The 19,353-nt window shown below is 29.7% G+C and overlaps 1 protein-coding gene and 1 non-coding gene across 3 annotated transcripts in view; both read right to left on the bottom strand.

Annotated features, from left to right (window-relative positions):
• The window catches only part of C3G (C3G guanyl-nucleotide exchange factor), a 151,045-nt gene that overhangs the window by 51,417 nt on the left and 80,275 nt on the right, over positions 1 to 19,353 (bottom strand). The window lies entirely within an intron of this gene.
• Positions 10,233 to 10,305, bottom strand: TRNAV-AAC (transfer RNA valine (anticodon AAC)). The gene has a single exon. It is a non-coding gene; the product is annotated as a tRNA-Val (tRNA).

Genomic DNA, 19,353 nt, shown 5'->3' with positions numbered 1-19,353 from the left:
GAATTTAAGAATTTTAAAATATTATCTCTTCCTGACCTATATAGTGTGGCATGTCACATGAAAGGGCATAGGGTATGCTCTAAAATGTATACCTACTCCACATCTCTAGCTAAAGCTTCAACAGGAATTTTAAACTTTGTTTAGTGTGTTTTAGCAGATTTGTCATACCTTTACAATCATATAATTCAATAATGAGTGGAAATATCTCGGTAATATACCACGATCTTTTCACAATTATACCATCCGCATTTAACTGTGTCAAATCCATAAGTATAGTAATGGTATGATCCTACTACAATCTCACTAAGCTGTATTATGTAGCCAAAACAATAATAATTAAAAAAAATGCTAAGGACAGATTAGGCTAAAGTTTGATTTTTGAAGCATATTTATCCTAGAAAAAGATGAACACTCCGGATGAAGACAGTCTTCAATGTGGAGGGAATGCGGACGTGGATCGAGACACGCAATAATAGTAAAAACAAATCGACTTCTGAGAAGGATATTCCTGTCCCAGGACCTTATTTGGGAACGGCCATCTTTTCTTTTTCATTTTTGCAAGGACTCCAGTGGCGCCGATATTTATCGTAATCGCAGGATCAAACAATAGCGGAAGGGGCCTGGAATCCAAAAAAAAAAGTCATCCATTGCTGGAGTTGATGACTCAGTCACCTGGAGATGGCTCAGTCTTCAGCTATAAATGGATAAAGATTCTAATTTCAGTATGATCTTGATTGAGATAGCAAGATTTCTTTATAAGAAGAAAAATGCAGATACGTTCATTACACAACCTCAACCCGCATTTTTAATGTAATTGCAATTAACATTAAAAACAAAAGCCGTCCCTAACAATCACTAAGTATATAATTAGTCAAAAACATGGGAATATGAAAAACTGTTGTTAGTTCCTCAACTATAGAATAGATTGTACTGATTCTTTAGACAATTTACAATAGAACAATCGATTAGCTTGGAGCTATCAAAACGTCATTTTCAAAACCTCACTTTCATCTTGTATCGATCAAGGGGATTCAAGAAACGTATGCTAATGTGATAAATTGACATTATTCATAATACAGGCATAAAGAGACGGCGATAAAAAATAAATAAAAGATTTTCATTACTATTTATTATATAGAATGTATAGCTGAGAAAACTCGAAAAAGTAGTGCGAATAGAAAACCAGAATAAAATGAAATTGAAACACTTTAAAAGTTAAAAGTATAAGCAGTAGAAATAGTCAAAATCCAAAATTAAACCAATACAGTAACAAACATTACTTTGTAAAATAATTTGCATGTTAAGGTGCTGCTATAATCTTGCCTGATATGAACTATATTAAATTCGGGCCTCCGCAAGCGTTCCAATGGGTAATTTAGACGGGTTGGTACAAGTCAAAGAGCGTTTGGGCAAGCATCCACACGTCTGTGCTGAGTTAGTTTTGTTTCAAACTCCCAACAGATAATATTTGTGTTCTCCTGGTTTTAATAAATTAAAGAATTTTCCAAAGCTTCGGAATTGATAATTAACCCTAGTTTAAGACTGGGTGTTTTAAAATTCTATATTTGCGTGTTATATGGTGTGAATGTGTTCTACTTTTTCTATTACTAATGTCTGAATATAACACTACACAATAATGTTAATAAAGGACAATTATATATTTATAAATATATTATATGTGTGGGCAATTAAATTAAAAAGGTTCAGATAAAAATTCTAGAACGAAGTTGAATTTCGATTGTTAAAAAAGTTATTTTGGAGCGCGGGTAGGCACGGGATAAGGCGCGTGGCTAATAAGTCCAAGGACCCGAGTTTGAATCCGCCTGGGCAGTAAATTATTTTCTATTACACTGGAGCAGTGAATCAAATCCTGTGAATTCTGGAACCCTCCTGGGGTCCACCCAAAGTCTTAAAATGGGCCCAAACTGAAAAACTCATTTAATAGTGCCAACGTTTCGGCCTACATTTCCGATCTACTAGTAGCCCTGACGAAGGCTAGAAATCCTGAAAAACGTTTGCACTATTAAATAAGCTTTTTCAACTTATTTGTTTTATTTTCTGACCGCACCCCCAATCATCTTCTCTTCATAGCTTTTTATGTACTCAAATGATTCCTAACCTTAAGACTTGTTATTGGGGCAAACAATTTCTTAATATTTTATATTAAAACCATTTGTACGAAAAAAATGAAACTTTAAACAAAGAGATAAAAAGACATAAGTCGATGAGAAACGTTTTTACACCTTGCTTGATCAAAAGAACAAATAATCGCCAAACTAAGGAGACTTGAATGCCTCGTTAACGAACGGTATATACCAAACCAAAATTACACCAGACATGTACAAATATCGTCTAGAACCGGTCCATGACACAGAGGTCGGCTAATGTGAAACAACATTCAAGGCCTTACCAATTATTTCGCTGTCAATGCTCGAATTATTAATGAGGCACTGGAGACAGGCCACGAGCAAAAAAATAGAGAACATTATAGCACTTCGTTAACTGTGGGCTTTCAGTTTGGCTGAGTATGAGAAATACATCTTTTTGAGGGGTACCTCTTCACATTAATACTCATAGTCTAGTTATCTAAGGATCAAAATGGACGTATTTAGTAAGTTTTTTTCATAACGATTCTATTCACAAAACTTCCACTTACCAACCAACTTACATCCTCATGTTTGTGTAAATTGGTGGGCTCGGGTTAGAATATTTTTGTTATTTAAAAAAAAAAAAAAACAATATTATAACTAATACTAATTAAAAAACAAAACTAATGCAGTTCTGGGAGGTTTTTATATTTTAATTGTTATTTTATTATATATTTTTAATATTTATTATGTATTTATTTTAAAATAATTTGGTAATTTTTTAAATCTATTTGTATAGTTATTAATATTTTCATCAATTAATCTATTAAAGTCACAATGGATAGATAGAGAAAATATGAAAAAAACAGAAAAGAAAAAAAGAAAGGGGAAAGGATAGAAAAGGAAGAAAGAGAAAAAAAAATGGGATAAACAAAAAAATTTAATTGAGTATATAAAGAAGGAAAAATATCATAAAAAAAAAAGATAAAAGAACCAAAGCGATGAAACAAAACAAAAATCCTATTCCATTATTAAATATTATTACTTGTTTACTCGTTAGGCCTATGCATTGTAAGATAAAAAAATGTGTCTGATTAGATTAGAATAAGCATAAAGTAATAAAGTTTTCCCCCTAGGAGAATGCCCTTCAAGTTACCCCTTTTTCCATTTCCCACCCGGGCTGTAATGGTTCTATTTTGTAAGGAAACAATTAAGGGGCCGAGTACCAGCTATAAAATACCTACTTTCTGTAATAAGAATATTATTTATTTATACGTTTATATTAATTATAATATTATAATTTAGAGTTTACATTAAATAATAACTCTCGGCACAACTTTATTTAGAAAACGATTTGTTTCCAGTTAGGAGGAAAGTTGGAGATTACTTTAAACTGGATCTAGTATAAATTTCATCAAATTTTTCTAGATACACTTATATTTAGTTATAATATAGTTAATTATGTACCCTATATAAATGATGATGATTTTCAAGAAATTAAATAAGGTGCTATAAAAAAAAATAATAATAATACAATAAAAAAGTAATGGTACAAATAATAAAGAAACTATACTTTACTATAATGACCTATGTACTTGAACATTTTTTTTTTCATGACTTCGATAAAATATAGGAAAAAGTTTGTTATCTATTAGATGTAAAGTCAAAAGTATCGATTAAATCGATTATCCCTTCTATATCAGACACGGAGAAAATGTCAAGCCGCCAAAGCATTGGAGATTTAAGAAAGAGCCAAGGACAGTCAGTAAATATTGAGTTCGCTAATGGAACCTTGATAGTTAATAGTCATTTTACACCAGATATAACACGAGTAAGGTTTTAATGGAGTGCTAATTAGAATCACCTTCACCGAGCAGATCCGTTGCAAGGTGTCTATATCCTGAAGGGTAAATCCAACTAATATACACACAAGATTGAGAGTAGAATATGCTATTGAAACCGAGAACACAAGCCAAAGGTTCAGATCCGATCGACAGATGGCCCGCAGGTCTGAGGAATGGGGGCAGCACTAGCTCCTATCACCGTTACAAAAGGTCGCTATCTCCGCAGAAGATACCAGTACGTCCTCACAAACACGGAATTTCTCACCAACAACAGGTGGCAAGATGGCAAATGCCACGGGGTCAGATTTGGAGATGAAGACTTTTTTTTGCATATTTACATACTGAATTAAAACAAAAAAGTGTCATCTACTTTCAAATTAATGAATTAAGAAAGGGAACAATCTTCCTTTTGACATTTAAGCCTCCCTTTCTCTCTGATACATCTAAATCTACGTTTATTACATTGTAAATGAATAGATGATGGGTTAGCATAAGCTATCTAGTTTAGGAACCGTAATACCATAGAACACACACTCTTTGCAAGGCAAAGAGATTAAATTTTACAATTTTAAAAGTACATTTGATTTCGATTCAATATTTTTATAATATTTTTTTATATTATTTTTATAATATTAAATTTGTATATTTTTACGAATTGACCTCAGGGGCTAAACCATCGAATTCCTCTCGTATCTAATCCTTACAATTCCACATCCTTTGATTGGAATGGATTGTGATAATTCCAAAATTAACCATTCAAATCCATTTGTTTCACGCTATAGCTTCACTATTACCTGATGATCCTCATAGACAATCATAAGAAGATGACATCGCTGTTTTCTTCTTTAGAAACGTTATTGGAGTTCTATCAATGGGTACAATCTCCACAAGACTGCCTCATGTCATTGTAATATAACACATCAAATTTACTTGTTGTGCCTATATATTATTTATATATATGTATCGGTATTTTTTAATACAATTTTAAATATCAATAAATAAAAAAATATGTATTTTTACAAGAGTTCTTTCTTTTTTTTTGCCTTGGTCCATTAAATTTAAGAATTTCTAACAATATTTTTAAGTATTTTGAGCACATTATAGCAATAAACTATAATATGAAATAATATTATGTACAGCTACAGGAACATCAACTAACATTGCATTAATATGTGCAAAATAAATTTTTTTTCTAATTTTGACTAGGAAGGCTTTCAACATTTTATAATTAGTGAATGTCCGAGAAAAAGTAGGAAAACAAGTTATGGAGAATAGTACTTTTATTACTTAACTAAAATTAATTATATATTTTATAAAAAAAAATACATAATCACTTAAAAGATAGTTGAATTGTCTACTATACAAAAAATAGGCAAAATATATTATTGTGATAATAAATAATTCTTAGTAATTTGAAGCACTAAAATAAATAAAACATTTCTAAAATACTCCAATATCAGTATTTTGATAAAAAACGAAAATTATCCATCAGGATTTTCCCTGATTCACATTATAGTTTTGAATTAAACCCCGATACATTAACAAACATTAGGAACGATAATAGAACTAGTACAATTAATATTTCAATTTTTAAAGCCAAAAAATGTCTAACACTAATAATCAAGTATTAAAATAATAAAACAAATACAAGCGTGGATAAATAACGTTGAGGTTTTACTGCATTAAAGCAGAAGGAACGAATGAATGCAATGGTTCGGAGTTTCTCCATCTTCAGGGTGCCTGACTTTTCATATGACAATAGTCCTAACTCCTAATATCCAATAAATACACATGTATAATATTTTGTAATAAATCGTAAAAACTATTATAGTTCAATAAATTGAATAAGAAGTAATATAACATAGTTAAGTGTAATATAACATATTTACACCATGTCTGAATAAACTCATTCATTACAGCTTTTTACAATCATATATTTTATGACTGGATAAATTACTTAGAATAAATAAGGTTAAAAGAAGAGAATATTTTTCAATTGCAATGCATCCAATTTCTTAAAGTTATTTTCGAAAATTATTATTAATTTAATAGAGATAAGTAAAATTTCAGTTGAAAATATAGATTTGTAATTTTCTCCTATAAAATGAAGAAAATTCAAGATTTGAACAAAAAAATTTTATCCTTAATTACGAAGGGCTACCGTTTGGTTAAAACGTTTTGCGCAAAAATACATGACATCATAATTTCTTTTATTTCATTCCAGGATGTTACGTTGGCGAGTTATCTAAGGCAAAACGAAAATAAAACTGATATACTCAACTTGGACGAAAAACAAGTATCAATACAACAGATAGGATTTAATTTCTTTTGAAATAAAATAATATCGTCATATTAAAAAACTTCAAATATATATAAACGCAAAAATGAAGCCTTATATCCTTAAAAAAAAAAAAAGCTCCAGAAGTATGACAAAACAGCAAAAATTGAAATTTTCCAAGACAAGCAAAAGAACAATTGTTCTAATTTGTTTTCATTAGAATAGCCTATATTCGGTTTCATTCTTCTATTATAGTGGTTTATAGACATTGTTACTATCACATCTTTTAAGGCATTTCAATTCATAAGATAAAAAATATATAAATACATAACAAAAATGTTCACATATATCACAAATATGTCACAAATTTTACATTTCTGGCGTAATATCTAATATAATATGGCGTGAGGAAAACAATTAAAAATATAACGTAATGAAAAAGTTTATTTGAACAAAATTAACAAAATAGTATGAAAAGTATAAAAGAACTTAAAAAAACAAATTTTTTAAACAAAAATTATAGAAAAACTGATAATAAAATTTTTTAAGACTGTCATAACAGATTTTGCAGAGATTAATTTGTTTTGTGAAAGTAAATCCTCCTGTAACATTTCAAAACTTAGGAGTCGTAATGATAGAAAAATTATTCATCTTTTAGGTACGACAATGAAAAAAAGAGCATTTAGATCGTAACGTGAAATGGAATAAATATTTATCGGTTTGAATTAACACGAAGAACACTTAAGATGTAGCACGTAAGTTTCAATCTCGCCATAAAAGCTGTTGAGTCGAAATCGTTACAAAGTATTGCACACTTTCCTTTCTTAAAAGCAATTGACAACTGGGTCATTATTGTAACGGAGGTGCGAATTTTGTAAATGTAATTATATCGTTTTACAACTAGAAAATTTATTTTTGAGCCGGCCAAGATAATAAAGTGAATACCCCAAAAAATTGCAGTCGTGTCATTCTTCTTCCGGAGCGGCGATCTAAAGGCAGAAAAAACATTCATAACAATTCAACATACAGTAGAAACCCTCACTTACCTAACCTAGTCAGGACAGGGTCATGACCGATTAAGCGAGAGAGACGGTTAATCAGGAGTGAACGAATGAATAAAAAATCAATATTAATTTAACTCATCTATAACACGAAATTTAAAATGTATCGGTTCTTGCACAGTCAATATTTACAATCGTTAAAAAATACTGATGTAGGTTCTTAAGAACAGTATAAAGCATACATAACATGGTCAATAGGAATGACATTCCTCTTTCAAAAGCCAGATTGACTTCAATCACAAAGAACCCAACACTATCAGTCCGTCTGACGCTTACTTTTAAATGAAATACTGAACAATGAATATCTTTTAAAATGTTTCTTCTGATTCGTAAGAAATAGATATATTGTTTCGTCATTATTTGGCATTTATCTGCAAGATTAAAACGAAACGCACAAAGCACTCGAAGGCTTCTCTTCATTTTCTCAGTACTTTCATCCACTTCAAATTTTGTATGATCGGATTTAAAAATATTCTCGGTTATCTGAGTATCGGTCTTCATTCTAACAGTAACCATTTTCCACAATCAGTATTTTTATCACTTCTATAATTAAAATAGCAATAAGGGCTAAAAAGTTGAGATGTATATTAACATATTTAAAGAGGGCGGGAAAAGTAGTATAAATCAAAAACAGCCGATATAGTTCAAGTAATTTACAAGATGCAGAAGACGTTTCAAACGACGTGGTGAATTCTCCAAAAAATTTTTTGTCTCCAGTTGGTTCTCTATCGACTTTATCAGATACCATTCAATAATTTCGCTTATGCCAGCTTAAAGGTATTTTGCTCGTCCCGCCTTTAATTCGAAAACGGCTCGTCACAATTTGGTGGAAAGATGGGAAATAATGTACAATGGGTCTAATAACAATTTAATCAAATATCTGACAAATAATTTCCCTTCGGCATGCGAAAAAAAAGCTTCATATATTATATCCACATACACCTATATTTTAACAAGGGATCGTTCCATAGGTGTTCTCCTGAAATAACGAATCATTAAACTTGAAATATAGGTAATTACCTACCAAATAGAAATTTTCATAAAAATAATTTTCATGGGGGAAAATATAAAGTAACAAGTAAAGAAAAAAATACATAAAAACCGTGAGGAAGCAATATTGTAGTTGGAAGATTTTTTTCCTAGCATATACGAGTATTTTGAAATATCTTACAGTCTGTTCTAAAACAATAATAAAAAAAAAAAAAATGAAATAATTTTGGTAAGGTATCAATCAAGAACTGAATACAGTAAAGTTTTTTTTTCTCGATAGAGAAATGAATAGAAAGTTAAAATGTATTTGAATATAAAAAATTGCTCTGAGACAGCTATGGTAATGAGAATTGAAGTGATGTACATGTACGTGAAATACAATATCATTTATCATATCTATCAGAAAGAAATGTTTCCCAAGGACGTATTATAACTAACATCAATGTAAAGCAAACCTACAATAAAATTACCGTTATTTTAGAATCACCCGTAAAAGGGTGTTTTTTATTTTTCGGATATGTGGCTGGTATACTTGTAAGAAACCCTCTAAAAGACAAGATTTCGGAATACCACAGCAGTAGGAGACGATAAGATCCAGATAGGACTAAATTAGTTTCACACTCATGACCTCACATCCTGCCGTTGCTAAGAGGTTATTAGGTTCCTCGCTGATTTAGTTCAAACTAATGCGTCATACAGCCAAAGTCTTTGCCGATAAAAGCAGAGATTTACAGAATTTTTTTGAGCGAACTTAGTCTCTGGAAGTGGTGAAAGTTGTTAAGGTTTTGTTAAAAAATTGACTACTCGATTGCATTCATCCAACGGACCTCTTTGTATTGGTACCGCTCGTTACCGAACGTTTGAGAGAAAAAAAGGATTGATCATTGGTAGTGTTACCCCCTTTACATTGCAATTTTTTTGGCTTTATTATTTCTGGAAGTTTTAAGTAATTAATAGGAGGGTAATATAAAAAGCTCACCTTTTTTAGCGTTGGAAGTAATTATTTTTTATATAGTTTGATATTTAAAATTTATTTTATTAAAAGATATATATATTTTTCTACATTGAATGAACCTAGCCAGTATCCCAAGAAAGAGTAGCAATCACTAGGTCCGTCGAAAAAACGTTCAGATGATTACGATACACAAATAACAATTTTTTTGGAATACTGAAGTACAAGTCAATAACAATTTTTTTTGTGTGTTTAATTTTTACAAATAAAATTTTGATTCTATAAATTGAATAGAAACTAAAATTTTCATTTTTTTACTTTAAAAATTTCTTAAGGTTAAAACTAAAACGAAATTTGTTATTTTCAGCGAAATCTTTCAACTTTTGTTAATTATTACTAAATAACTTCAAAACTGCGTCTGAGAGAATAGCCTGTCTGATTTTAAATAGATTACTACTTTTAAATACACACTCTTCAACAAACAGTCAACTTTACCGAAAAAGTTAAACATCTTCTTAAATGTCATTGATTTTGTGAAGTATTGTAAAAAAATAACCATTTAAAGAGAAGAGTCAGGTAGAATAAATTTGAAGTACATTTAATCAACATTAAATTCAAGCAATAAGAGAATTTTTAGGATTATTGGTTTTCTTAAAAAAAAAAAAAAAAAAAAAAAAAAAAAAAAAAAAAAAAAAAAAAAAAACATTAAGAAATGATTGTACCACAAGAATTTAAAAATTAATTTTTAATTTTTCATTCTATCTTTTTTTATATTGAATTAATTTAAATTTTAATCAAATCATATTTACTGATTATTTTTCCTATGGAAACCCTATTCCTCCTTTTAATTGTTAATTTGGAAATGTTACTTATCGAACAAAGAAAAAAAAAAAAAAGGATAATGAAACTGAATAAATATTTTAAATTAAAATTCAATTAGTTTTATAATATTAGATAATTAAAATACAGAGTATAAAAGCGTATCAATTAGAAAAAGGAAAAAAAAAAAAAAGACCCAGATGTTTTCGCCCAGGATCGAACTGGGGACCTTCTGCGTGTTAGGCAGATGTGATAACCACTACACCACGAAAACTGGTTGGGGACCCTCCACTTCTTTTTGACCATGGAGTAACTATTGAGAATATTAATACTCTCTTATTTAAAAAAAAAAAATACAAATAATTACATGATTCTATGCATGTTTCTGACTTTTGGCCCCTAACTAACTAAAAAAGGATTTATTAAATTCTTGAGGGAGCATAAGTTCAATAGCTATGATCCAATTAAAGTATAAAAATTATGTTGTAGGTAATAACCTGCAACAATGTATATAAATGACAGAACACGAAGCCCGCCATGTTGGAGTAGTACTTCGGAACTGGAGCCACACTATTTAATTCACTTACATAATGATTATAATACAATTAAATAAAAACCATACGTCACTAAGGACACAATAACAAACTTTTAAAAAATTCAATGAGTTATCTAAATTAATAAAATTTTTCTAAAATGCTAAAAGCTTGTTAAGATCAGTCATTTTATATTACATTTGATTTAACAGAAATTTATTCCTAAACCAGGTTCGGTTAACTGAGAGTGAAGTTTTCCCACTATTTATATATAATTTGTATCCCTTCATTTGTGTATTTATTCTCATTAATGAAAACAAATATAGCATATTAAGCTTATAAGTAACTGAATGCCTGATTAATAAAACTATTTAATAATAAAAATTAAATACACAAATGCTAACAGCAAGTGCATTTTGCAGGGGATCGAACTGAGGACCTTCTGTATGATGGAGAGATATCATAACCAATAGCTCTCTAACAGTGAAAATATTAAAATACAACTTATAACATATTAATTCACTTTTACTAAAATCAAATTTTGATCTGATATAAATATCATTTTATTACAATACCATTGACAAAAAAAAGATGTAAATAAAAAAAACAACATAGATTACATTATTTAACATGAACATAAGCAAAAATAAATCCCTTCCTCTTCGGCCAAGACTGGACTTATCGCCAAGAACAGTACTAACAGACCAATAACGGTATGGACAGGAAGTGTAACCTCAGTGGAACGACTGCATTTCCTCTATAGCACCAACTTGTCGAGTACCTCTTAGTCACTTGAACTCAGATGCTTAGGTTTTTGCCGTCTGTGGCAGAGTATGCTGCTCCCCATCCATAAAATACGGTATATAACGTAAGTATGGGTGTATATAAATATACATACATATACGCGTAGTAATCGTAATCAGGTATTGAGAATTATATTTTTCTAAGCTAATCCTAGTAAAATCTTCTGAAAAACTTGGACAAAAATATATTACTTTTCCAATTTTGAGTAAAAGGTGTAAGCGTTATCGAGTATACAAGGACTGGTGCACAATTATGAATAACTGAAATAAAATGAAACTCACATTCAAAATAGGGAAAATTACAGAATCGAATCAATATACATAACTAAAGACATTGATAACACAATTCATAGTAAGACTTAAATTAAAGAATTTATATAGATATTAAAATCGATGAAAGGAATATGGTCCGGGTGCGGTCAAGAAAAACTCAAATAGTAGAAATATACTATTTTAATGAGGCAACGTTTCGCCCCACGTAGCAGGGCTTCTTCAGGGCTATTTTGACGGCAGTCAAAACTAAAAAATGATTTTTTAGTTATTTGAGTTTTTCTTGACCGCACCCGGACCATATTCCTTTCATCTTTACACACGGTCAATCAATAATCTTCCATTACTATTTTTTTGTTCTTTTTTGACCGCACCCGGACCATATTCCTTTCATCTTTACACACGGTCAATCAATAATCTTCCAGATATTAAAATCATTTAGAAATTTAAATAGTTAAAAACTTGGATACAATTATGTTGTATAAATTTTAATATAGTAGTGATTTATTGTAAATATATTTCATAAAAGATTTTAATAAACTTTTCATCTTCTTGAATAGAGGCAAGAAATGTATCAAGTGTTGTTAACATAATGTTATAATGTATAAAAGATTTCTCCTTATCTTATAAATAAAATTTTATTTATTACTTATTGTAAAATCAATAAACAGCAATAATGAATATTGTGACTTTTATATACATAAGACTAAATAAAGAGACCAAATTAATTATAAAATTTGAGGAAATAATTATGTTAAGATAATGACTTTAAATAAATAGTTGTTATTGAATTATTATATTCTTGTATGCTTATGTCAATTTTTACTGCAAATTAACTGGTGACGGAGTGATGTCCCTGTAACGTTGTAACTGATACTTTTCTTTTTAGTTCATTAAATGGATATAGAGGTAGTTTTAAATGTTTAATTAAAAAATGACATTGCCTTATTTTGTACCAGGAAAGCATTTCCAATTGTCAGACTAGATAATTCAATATAATAGATGACATTATTTTATTTATTCCTGTTTACTTTTTTAATTAACCCTATTAATTTATTTCTGTTCCCAATTTTAAGTCAAACACTCATCATGAATACAGAAATAGGTTCGGTATAGGCACATACATTAGGTTAGATATTCAGATAGGACCAACCGGTGGAATGCTTGGAATCTATGATTGGGCCTCAAGGTCTGAGAACAATGCTCAGTGTATAATTTGCTCCTAACCATCCAAGTGTAACGTCTCTATGTTCAACATTTATTGTTCTGTTACTATCTTATATGTTATAGTGCTTTAACATATTATCATATCGGTCTATTAAAGAGTATCCATAAGGAGTGCGGTAGAGGCATTAAGTCCGAATAAGTGATTATGTTTATAATGTAGAACATTATGAAATTCTGAGTTGTACTACTATTGCCGTCTTCTCTAAACAGCTCCTTTAATCTAATCTTTAAAAAAATAAAATGTTTTAGAGGACGATTCATGTCGATTACAACATATTCTAGAGCTTGTAAAATACTTAACGTATTTCGGCCAAATAAATACAATGTGTAAATCATTGAAGAAACTAGATTTAAAAGAAAAAGAATAATATTTGTAAATTATTAATTTTAATTGGATAAATCACTTTTATTACTTGAGAAATTTTATTTTAATTTTGAAAAAACGCCAATGATTGTTCATTGAATATAATTACATAAATAATTTTTTTTAAAAAACTTTTTATGGTTTTTATATACGATGTATTTTTGTTTTTAAATTCTTTGGTAGAGTAATGTAGTATATGTTTATCATTAAATTATTTTGTTTTTTTAACTGAAAGTGAATGATGAGAACTGAAATGAATTTAGATCATTTTTACTCTAAAACTGCCAATAAATCAAACATAATGATTCATAAAACATACATACTTCTGTACCACCTGCCATGAAATCCAATAATAGACTGAACTTACCTGCAACAAGCAATTAAAAATAATAATTTTTTTTTATAAAAAAGAACATTAAGGATTTAGATTAGTGATAAGGTAATATATTGCGTAAAACCAATTATTAGTATGTAATAAGTAAGCTAAAAGTACAGTTGAGTCTCTTCAAACATCTGGGAACGGGGTAAGCTTGATACACTGGAGAATATAAAAAGTGTGCAAATGCAGGAAGGAACTCAATATGTATAAAAAAAAGTGACTTACAGATTCATTTCCCTTCAGTATCAAGATTTTTTAAAAAATAAAATAATACAATTTGGTTTATTTTCTGCGTGTAAAGTTATATAAAACCTGTTTCCAGTAACTCTACTAGCAATAAATGCTTAAGTGACTTATTGTGTTAACTATAAAATTCCACAAACTCATCATACTTTCCACAAGTCTAGGTTTTTAATAACTTCCTCTTTTTTTTAAACCACAATAAATATTTTCTATTACCTAAATTCACTTCAACCGTATATAAAAACAAATTCATATTTACGTCGGTTAAGATATAATTACATTTTAATTAACGAATTTAAACATTACTAAACAAAAAAAAGTTACTGTGGAGAATAATAATTTAATATATAAATTAATAAGTGTTATAGACGTTATATACGATCTTACGTTATATACTAGGTATATAAGTATATGCGACATGCATTAAAAGACTATATTGACTACACCAGTGCACAGGAAGTGGGGACAATTGGAGTCACCGATGAACGGTCGAAATAACAAAAGAATTCGATCCGATTCCCGCATAGAAGGCTTCAATACACAATTGTCATACCACAAAAGACAGATTTATTAGAGGTCTACAACTGAGACTAGTAAAAACCCTTTAGAAAAACTAGTTGGAAAACCCAAATTTTGTAAAAATGAAAAATCTTTTTTTTTTAACCATTTCTTTATTCCACAAGTAATTTTTTTTTTTTATAAATCCCCTGAAGGTCCTAGAAATGTAATTAGAACTATCCTTTGACTGTGGAGAGGGAATAAGCATATGGGTTTTCGTGGAATTCAATAAAAAATACCACTACTCCAGTTGCGTTTTTATTAATACTAGCATAAAATATTAGTTATACATCAACGAGTTTAAAGTAATAACTTACGACTTATACTAGTTAAAATATAATTTATCAGAGAAATAGTATACCAAATAATACAAAACAAAATAAAATAAAACAAATGATAAGGCAAAATAAAATAAAACAAAAGATAGATGTACTAGAGGTCCACAAGTGAAGAGATTCCAGTAAAAATGCTTTGGAAAAACTAGTTAGAAAATCACAATTTTATAAATATACAAACAAATTATCATTTCTTCTTGCAAAAGTATTTTTTTTTAATCCCCTAAAGGTATTAGGAATGTAATAAATTCAATAAAAACGCCACTAATCCAGTGTATAATAAAACATATATATATATATATATTTTTTTTTTTTCCGATCCCTCTAAAACAGAAAAAAATAATTAATTAGTGAATGATTTATTATGTGAAAAAGGAAAAAATCGTATTGGGTATTACCTTTTACTACCTTTGCTATTTTAAGGTTACCTGTAATGTTTATTTATTAGCTGTGAAATGTCCATTCTAAAATGATCCTATTATTAAAGAATCCGGTGAGGGGGCTCCTCAAAATATTAGTTATAGATTAGACAGATTAATGTAATAACTAACGACTAACATCAGTTGTACTATAATTTATCTGACAAAAAAAAAAAAAAAAAAAAAAAAAAAAAAAAAAAAAAAAAAAAAAAAAAAGCAAACTACTTAATATATCAACGCAAAACATATAAATGAATTTAATGTTTAATTATTGTTAAATAAATAATAAATTAAATTTTCAAAGCCGCCAAAGGGAAGGAGAAAGGATCGGGTTCCACCAACTGACTGCTAGATAGCGCTGCAATCCACTCAGCCAACTACATCCCATCCGGGTCCTCTATACTTTATCGACATATTCTCGAAAGCTACACAATCTTGTAAGAAGATCAGAAGAGAAAAACTAATATGAGTTAATTTAATGCTAAATACTAATAAAAGAATAAAGGAATATTCACAGTACGTAAGTAACAAATTTCTTTAATTATAATTCAGAATTAAATAGTATAAGACGATGTAGGAAATTGGTCTGATCATTAATACTTTAAAAATATGAAAAATAAAATATACTAAATAACAGTAATATATATTACGAACATTATGGCTATAAACAAATTGTCATCGTTATAAAAGACAATATTTTTATATTGACATTATCAGTGAGTGACATTTTAAATTGTATAAACAAATAAGTTTTTTTTTGTACTAGATATATTTTGGTTCATCCTAAAGATGAAAAAAGAAAATAAATAAAAGTTATTAACTTTTATTTATTCTCTTTTTCCAACTTTTGTGAATTTTCTACCATTTTCAGGGGTAAATTACACTTTTTTTTTTAATGATCTTCAACTAACAATACAACTGGTAAAATTTTTAAATTATTTATACTGGTAACGTCCATAGTCAATCAAAATAAAATATTTAATAAGGTATTTTAATAAAAACAGTAGTATGTATTGATTAGCAGTTTGTATGTCTTTTTTTTTTGTTGGATTATAACGTCGTACTAAAGAGCTCACCATAAATAGATGAAGAAACGTGAGTGAATTTACAAATAGTGCAGTGACGTCCCACTACATAGTATGAATGAATATTAGGATTAAAGATTACACATTGTAGGTAACGACCCAAGTAATTATTATCCAACAATTACTGTAAATTTGATTGCTTTATCCCATCTTTAGAAGAATTTTAATTTTTTTAAATTTTTATTTATTTATTTATTGCTATTTACAACTGTGCATTATAATACATTTAAATATAAGAAGATGGTCAGGGTTGCGGTAGAAAAAAAAAAAGAACTAATAGTTTAAAACTATTTTAATGTCGCACGTTTCGCCCCACTTTGCAAGGCTTCATCAGGGCTGTTCAAAGCGAACGGTAGAACAGTTTCGCTTGCCCATGATTGGTAATAGAGAGATAGGGCGGTAAGAGGATGGGTATTCTGGCGGCTTTTAGGGTTTGGGTATCATTTTAACTATTGATAATTTCCAATATTTAAATTTAAAAATGCATCTGATTAATGCAATTTTATACTTAAACACGCAATATTTTAACTACGTTCTAAGCATGTAGTAGTCGTACATTGACACCAACCAGAATCAGGATAAAGAAATAACTTATTAAATGGGATTGACGTGGGATGACATGTAAATGAGAATAAACAATTGAAATACACGATGTTGGACAGACGGTATAAATTACCATCCAGCCATCAACTTAAAGAGTAATGCTTTGATATAAAATCTTGATGGAAGTCGGTTAACAACGTTTATAGTTAGTATAAATTAGAATAATGGTATAGTTAGTATCAAAGTTGTTCCACAGGAAGAAACATTAAAATTAGAATTTAGTCTGAAAAAAACAATATATAAACGGGGATTAAAGCTAAATCACTGTTAATAAGTGAACATGGAGTAAATAATTTGAATTAAATTTGTCCTAATATGGGCAAAGTCTGCAGCAATTCCACCCAAAAACAAAAAAAAAAAAATTATGAAGATGTTTAGGGGTGCGGTCACAAAAAAGAGAACAAATATTTATTTGCCGACGTTTCGCCTCACTTTGTAGAACTTCATCAGGGCCGTCTCAGTTGAGATTTTTCGAAGTGAAAAACTGAACAGTGAAACTGAAACAGTCCTCATGAAGCTCTACAAAGTGAAGCGAAACCTTAACAAATATATAGCTGTTAATTATTTTTTTGTTTCCTTTTGACCTCTGACCATCTTGTTCATCATTTGAATTAATACGGTCAGTTATACATATATATAAATTAAAATCAGAAAATATAATTTTATTTATTTATAAATTTTTTATTTTATAATTCATGAAGTAATCGTCTCAATTTATCAAATACTTCATCATTTGATAAATTGAGACGATTTCTTATTTCATTGTAGTCCACGAAGTTAACAAACGTTTTAATCTAGCTTCATTCAGTAAATGGAATTACACTGATGTCTCCTATACAATGCAACAAATAGAAAATTCATTTCTGATCTCTGAAAACGATTCGAAAGAAAAAGGATCGACTGAGGATTGAGGCCATGGGGTGCCGACCTCAGTTACCTAACAGGTGAGCTGGAATACGACTTCATACTATAACCTTTAAGGTACATAATACCTAACTTAATAAAACAAGTTACATGCAGTAAATAACTGCAAAAATATTATATTAAGTTAGTCGTAAATTTTTCCACAAATTTACTACTAAACCTATTTCTATTAATTATTAATAACAAAAATTTTAAAATTTATAACTATTTTCAATTTGAATATTTTAAGAGGCTAATTTGGTTGGGAGCAGTTTGGATGTATCTTTAGAAGGAAAGACTACAGGGTCTTACGACCAAGGGTATAGTTGATTTGATGGGATTTATTTTAATCCTACAACTACACCATTCTTCGAGGGCTGTGTTATGGGATTGCAGAGTATGAGATGCAATCAAAGGGTTATTATTAACAGCGAGCACACATGTGCCATCAGCATATGTGGTGAGAATGTAAGGATTAGTTGGGATTTCAGCGGTATAGACGGTGTAGAAGATGAGACCGAGGATACTACGTTGAGGAACACCAGCAGACTGAGAATAGAGGGATGAATAGGAACCATTATGGTTTACTTGGAATAATCTATCGATGAGAAAGGAACGGATGGTGAGAAAGTATGTAGAAGGTAGGAGTCTACGGAGTTTGTAAAGCAGTCCCGGGTGCCAGAATCGATCAAAAGCTTGTTCTACATCGAAAAAGACTCCCGCACAGTACATTCCGAGATCCAAAGAAGACGAGACAACGTCCACCACACGATGACATTGCTGGATAGTGGTGTGGGATGTTCGGAATCCAAACTGGTGATCTGGGATTATATGGTTGGAATCTAGGATGGGGTATAGGCGTTTTAAAATGAGTTTTTGCCCATGATTGGTAATATAGAGAAAGGGCGGTAGGAGGGTGGGTATTCTGGCGGCTTTTGGGGATGTCCGCTGTATAGACGGTGTAGAGGATGGGACCGAGGATACTACTTTGAGGAACACCAGCGGACTGAGAATAGAGTGATGAATAGGAACCATTCTGGTTTACTTGGAATAATCTATCAATGAGAAAGGAATGAATAATGAGAAAGTATGTAGCAGGTAGGAATTTACGCAGTTTGTAAAGCAGTTCCGGGTGCCAGAGGCGCCATAATAAATAAAAAGAAAATCCAAGATAACACATAATGTCGGTAAATAAGTAGTAGTGGAAAAAATGTAGACTGTAATAATTATCAAAAGATCGGACCAGTATAGGAATATAATAATATTAAAATCTTAAAAGAGAGAAGAAAAAATAATCTAGTAAATGATATTATAAAATGAAAATAATTAAATATTACAATTATGAAAAAAAAAATGAGAAAGAGAACGTATATGTGATTAATTAAACTTGTAAGTAAAATAAAAGAATCAAATACAAAGCTATGTAAGCTAAAAGTTGTATATAATTCAATTGTCCATTCATCACTCATACACTCCAACCTTGCACTATGCCCACATGTACTTGTCTATAAAATGACCTAAAGGGTAATTTCGAAACGTCAAATTATAATAAAGCAGGTAAACTCGATTATTTTGTGGCTTTCAAGTCACTTTGACTAAA

The sequence above is a fragment of the Halyomorpha halys genome, unplaced genomic scaffold (assembly GCF_000696795.3).
Source record: "Halyomorpha halys isolate HHAL.00 unplaced genomic scaffold, Hhal_1.1 Scaffold207.1, whole genome shotgun sequence".
Classification (NCBI taxonomy): Eukaryota; Metazoa; Arthropoda; class Insecta; order Hemiptera; family Pentatomidae; genus Halyomorpha; species Halyomorpha halys.
This window is presented reverse-complemented; position numbering and strand designations above follow the sequence as displayed.